Source organism: Gorilla gorilla, chromosome 1, assembly GCF_029281585.2.
Source record: "Gorilla gorilla gorilla isolate KB3781 chromosome 1, NHGRI_mGorGor1-v2.1_pri, whole genome shotgun sequence".
Lineage (NCBI taxonomy): Eukaryota > Metazoa > Chordata > Mammalia > Primates > Hominidae > Gorilla > Gorilla gorilla.
Genome location: NC_073224.2, coordinates 143,489,678 through 143,495,118, shown reverse-complemented (window position 1 = coordinate 143,495,118; position 5,441 = coordinate 143,489,678). Strand labels below are relative to the sequence as shown.

Here is a 5,441-nt window from a genome sequence, read left to right as displayed (position 1 = left end):
ACAGCATCTGCCATAGTAAGGGTCTCAGAATGGTCCAGCTGTTGTCAGCCCAATAACCCCAGAAGTGCAGCCTAGAGGAGAGCGGGTTAAGCAGCATTTAAAACTTCTGGGCCGCAGTTGCTGCTTCCCCTTAATCTGACCAGATACCTATTTCCATAAAATTCCTGTATAACCTGTTGATGCTAAAGATTAAAAAAAGAAAAAAAAAAACTAAAAACAAAATGTTAATTGGCTTCAACTATGTGTGTCCAATCTCATTTTTCTCACTGACAGTTTGGGGTGGGGTGGGGCACACGTTATTCCTGGGTACCTGAGAATGGGCTCTAGGGGGGAAGCAAGCCAATGGGAAATCCTCATCCAAAAATGGAGCTTAGAGTTCACAAGCCCAAGCCAGAAGGGTACACATGCCTTAAAGCCCAACTGTACACAAAATCAAAAGCCAAGGAGGTCAGTTAAGAAGTAAGGGCTGGGCGCGGTGGCTCACCCCTGTAATCCCAGCACTTTGGGAGGCCGAGGTGGGCGGATCACGAGGTCAGGAGATCCAGACCATCCTGGCTAACATGGTGAAACCCCATCTCTACTAAAAATACAAAAAATTAGCCAGGCATGGTGGTAGGCACCTGTAGTCCCAGCTACTCTGGAGGCTGAGGCAGGAGAATGGCCTGAACCCAGGAGGTGGAGCTTGCAGTGAACCGAGATCGCACCACTGCACTCCAGCCTGGGCAACAGAGCGAGACTCTGTCTCAAAAAAAAAAAAAAAAAGAAGAAGAAGAAGAAGAAGAAGAAGAAGAAGAAGAAGAAGTAAGGTCACAGCCGGGCGCAGTGGCTCACACCTGTAATCCCAGCACTTTGGGAAGCCAGGGCGGGCGGGTCACGTGGTCAGCAGTTCAAGACCAGCCTGACCAACGTGGTGAAACCCCGTCTCTACTAAAAATACAAAAATTAGCTGGGCTTAGTGGCGGGCGCCCGTAATCCCAGCTACTCGGGAGGCTGAGGCAGGAGAGTCGCTTGAACCCAGGAGGCGGAGGCTGCAGTGAGCTGAGATCTTGCCATTGCACTCTAGCCTGGGTGACAAGAGCAAGACTCCGGAAAAAAAAAAAAAAAGAAAAGAAAAAAAGAAAAAAAAGAAGTAAGGTCACCAAAGCCAATAGGTCTAAAGGCAGACCTAAAACTAGCTGCCTCAATCAAAGTAAAGTTAGATGCCACAACAAATAAACCCCTAATTCTCAGTGGTGTAACGTGAGAACTATTTCTCCTTCATGTAAAATCCACTACTCTTCCCACATATGACTCATGTTCCTTCTGTCTGTGGCTTCATCATTTACAAGTGGCTTGGATCTGCTGGATCCTCTAATTCTGGCTGACAGATCAGAAAAATAGAGGGTGAAAGACTAAGTGTGAAAGTATTACATGACAGGTCTGGAAATGGCATGCATTTCTTTGGCCTGGAAACCACTGGCAACAACTTAGTCACACTTCCCTCACGTAAATGCAGGGGGACTGGGAAACATAGATCCTGATTTAGAAGGAACTTCCTAGGAAACTCTCTATACTGCGGAAGGGGAGCATGCTCTGGTAGAGAGTTAGCCATCTCTACCGCACAAGCCAAATCTAAACAGCTCAATAAGACAGGCATTACTGGAAGTGGAGCTCAGCAAGCTTGGACAAAATAAACCATGTGCCAATTCTTAAGCCAGCCAGAGACCAGATGCCTCTGGCATAGACATCCCTGCCAGTTAGGGCAAGATCCAGTTGATTAAGATACCGAAGTGGAATGAGCAATATGGGAAAACTGATCAATCAGAGAAAAAAAATCCTAGCAAGAAAGCCACCATTTTCCCCCCTCCATTCCTCTCATCCAGAGATGGGCTGCCTGGCACAAAATTCAATCCGAATTTGAATTCTACTTAATATCACCAATAGAATTTTTCATTGGCCTTGTTCTGCATTCAGTGATAAAAGCAGCACACAATTATTTTCGATTGGACCAATGAGATTGTGCTGAGAAGTCTCTGAAGACTGTCTGCTGAGTGCCAGTTGTTAATGAATCCCATTTGTCTTTCTTGATTAAGTCTGCTATTACCCCCGTTTAGTCCTGTCACCAACCCTTTAGCAAGAATTTTCATATCACTGTTTAGATGAGAAATTAGCCTATAAGAGCAGCACTCATCAATCAGGAGACAGTTTATTTAATACAGTTTACAGTTTATGAGTTCAAAAACTGTAGCCTCATACATTAGAAATGGATCACTGTCCTAGACAGACAATCAGGGGGTTCAGTTCACTTGACAGGCATGGAGAAATGACTTTGAATGTGAGATATGCACTTAGAGAAGGGCTGCAGTATCACCCGCCTGCAGCAGAGTATCAGGAGGCTTTCACTTCTGATTAGGAAATCCCCTTTGGTTTAAGCAAATGCTTCATTTTAATTACTTAACCATGCCTCCCTACAACACTGTGACCAGAAAATTCAAAATGAAATTTTAGAATAGAATCACTTCTTTGTGATACCAAATCTTTATTCTGGATTGCTATATCATTAAAACAGTTCGTGAAGAATATTTATCTGCTTCTTGAAATCATAAAGAGCAAGATATCCATGAAAATCTTACTTTTGCAAAGAGTAGTGAGTGGCATTTCCATTCAGTCACCAAAAGTAAAAAATTGCAGGAAAAAAGCCCCGGATCTTTGGCGTTAACTGTATAGCTACATGACCATACAAAATGGATGATTTTGGCCCCCAGGAGAATTTTAGGAAGCCCAAATTGGCAGAATTTGTTGGTTATTTGATTGTATCAAAGACTGTGGCTGTTTTAAGTATTCTATTTCACATTATAAAGTATTGAACAAGCTAGATTTATGGAATTGCTTTCCATAATATTATTTCATTTGGGGCTATCATTTTAAATTCATTTTACCTATGACTCACTTTATTTTCCAAATCAATACTTTACCAACACAGTGTCATTTGTATATATGGTTAAGCTTAGAGAGGCCATAATTAGCAGACATTTACTAGTCGCCCTCAACTCTGGCCCCTGGTTGGCCTTAAATCATAAATATTTTTTCTCAACTTTTTCATTTCAGAGGGTACATGTACATGTTTGTTACATGGATAAATTGTATGTCACTGAAGTTTGTAATACAAATGGTCCCGTCACCCAGGTAGCGAGCATAGTACCCGATAGGTGGTTTTTTGATCCTTGCTCCTCTCTCTGCCTTCCCCTCTAGAAGGCTCCAGCATTGTTTCCATCTTTATGTCCGTGTGTATTCACTGTTGATCTCCCGCTTATAAGAGAGAACATGCAGTATTTGGTTTTCTATTCCTGCATTAAATTTTAAATCTAAGGCCGGGCACTGTAATCCCAGCACTTTGGGAGGCCGAGGTGGGCGGATCACGAGGTTAGGAGTTCGAGAACAGCCTGGCCGACATGGTGAAACCTTGTCTCTACTAAAGATACAAAAAATTAGCCGGGCGTGATGGTGCGTGCCTGTAGTCCCAGCTACTCGGGAGGCTGAGGCAGGAGAATCGCTTGAACCCGGGAGGCAGAGGTTGCAATGAATCATGTCATTGCACTCCAGCCTAGGCAACAGGGTGAGACTCCGTCTCAAAAAAAAAAAAGGCAGTATAATTTTCTTTTCAGACCAATATCTTTTATTTCTAGACTGAGGTACGTTATGCCAAAGTGTTGCGTTTCTGTTGTTGGTTAAGAATTATTTCAGTCTCAATGACTACAGAAATAATCGTTGGCTTTGCAAAATGACCCACCTCCTCGGATGACTTTAAATGAAAAGACTGTTCAAAATTCAATTACACAGTCATGTTTACCAGTGAAAATATTCCTCTTCATCCTCATGATTATAGCAATGGTCATACCTGTTTATCCATTCTAACAGAAGACTGGTTCCCAGCACTCTCAGTCCAATCAGTTTGTCTTAGCATTATTAGCATGCTTTCCAGCTGCAAAGAAAAGAGACGACCACCAGATAATTCTTTTTATGTGCGAACACGTAACAAGAATCCAAAGAAAACAAAATGGTGGTATCATGAAGACGCTTGTTGATGCCACTGTTATGATCCTCCTACAGAAGATAGTCCTATTGAGAAAATGAGCACTTTGATCATTCAGTCTTTGACTGGAAGTGACCTATAGGCAATGAAGACTACATCCTTTTACTGCATTTTTACTTGTGTGCATTCTGGGCACATGTTGATCGCTGATTCAGTCCAGGCAACTGACATGCTTTTATTAGTCATACAGTATTAATGCAGGTGTCAGGGAATGTCAAATACAATTCCATTTTTATTTTTATTTTTTAAGCTTTTGGAAAAGCTCCAGGTCCTCACGTATTGTGCAATAACAATGACTTCCTTGGCGGTTTTGGTACATTCATTGCCGGCAATGGACGTTGTAACAGGAACAATTTTCATTAACTCCTGCCACTCAATGATTAATGCATGATAGGGCCTATGAAATGAACTTATCAGTTACAGTGGGAATATAAATAAAGTGAGGGATCCAACATTACTCTAAAAGTCTCCCCAACTGTTTATATTTGGATTCTGTACACTGTGATCCTAAGGTTAACAGCATAAATTATCATGCGTCTTTAAAGGACTGTAATGAAAGATCACTGCGTATTTATTTAATAGTTTATATCTGCTGTCAAGTTGTTTTGACATGGAAGATTTTCAAGTAACACTGGCAGAGAGGTACACTATGTTATCCCTATGGTGAAAATAAATTCATTTGTTGTATATAGTTCCTCAATCTCTGAAGTAAAGGTATGAGTAATATAGGGTATGAATGGTTTAATCAAGGCTTTATTTTGGAAGTAAGAAAAATGGCAGTGATGATAAATTAGTGCAGTCCATAATTTGGCCTTGTTATTTGTACATTAAAGATTTTTTTCCAAGTGGGTTACACTTTGTTAACTTCCTGCTAGCCGTCAGCATGAGCCCTACTGCCTAAACACTATTTCATTTATTTATGTTTGGAAAATGCATAAACATTTTTGTTTGCAATCTTGTTTCTTTTGTTATAAGTCAAGTTTGAATGTTAAAATACTTTTATTGAAAAACTTTTGTTAAGTTTTGTCTTGTAAACTTTCTTTACTTGTAAGTATCATCTTATTCTTTAATCCTGTACCCAAAAATAAGAAATACATTTTTGACAGAGGCTTAATGTTTTAACGAAAGAGTGTGGACATTTTTATTTTAAAATTTAGGCAAAAATCGCTATCAAATGGTATGTTTTCTTATTTGTCTCACACAGCCATATAGGTTTTCCTGGAGGGTTTTGTTTTGTTGTTGTTGAAAAGACTTTGCTTACAGTTAGATAAAATTTGCTATAGAAAAAAAACTGTTGAAAGGTCCAATTCTCAGTACCATGTGAGTTAATAATACTACAACTAAGTTCTTTTTAAAAAGTGATTCATGT

The 5,441-nt window shown here is 40.3% G+C and overlaps 1 pseudogene; it reads left to right on the top strand.

Annotated features, from left to right (window-relative positions):
• Positions 1 to 363: 363 nt before the first annotated feature.
• On the top strand, positions 364 to 4,080 carry LOC115935375 (ubiquitin-conjugating enzyme E2 W-like; annotated as a pseudogene).
• Positions 4,081 to 5,441: the final 1,361 nt, after the last annotated feature.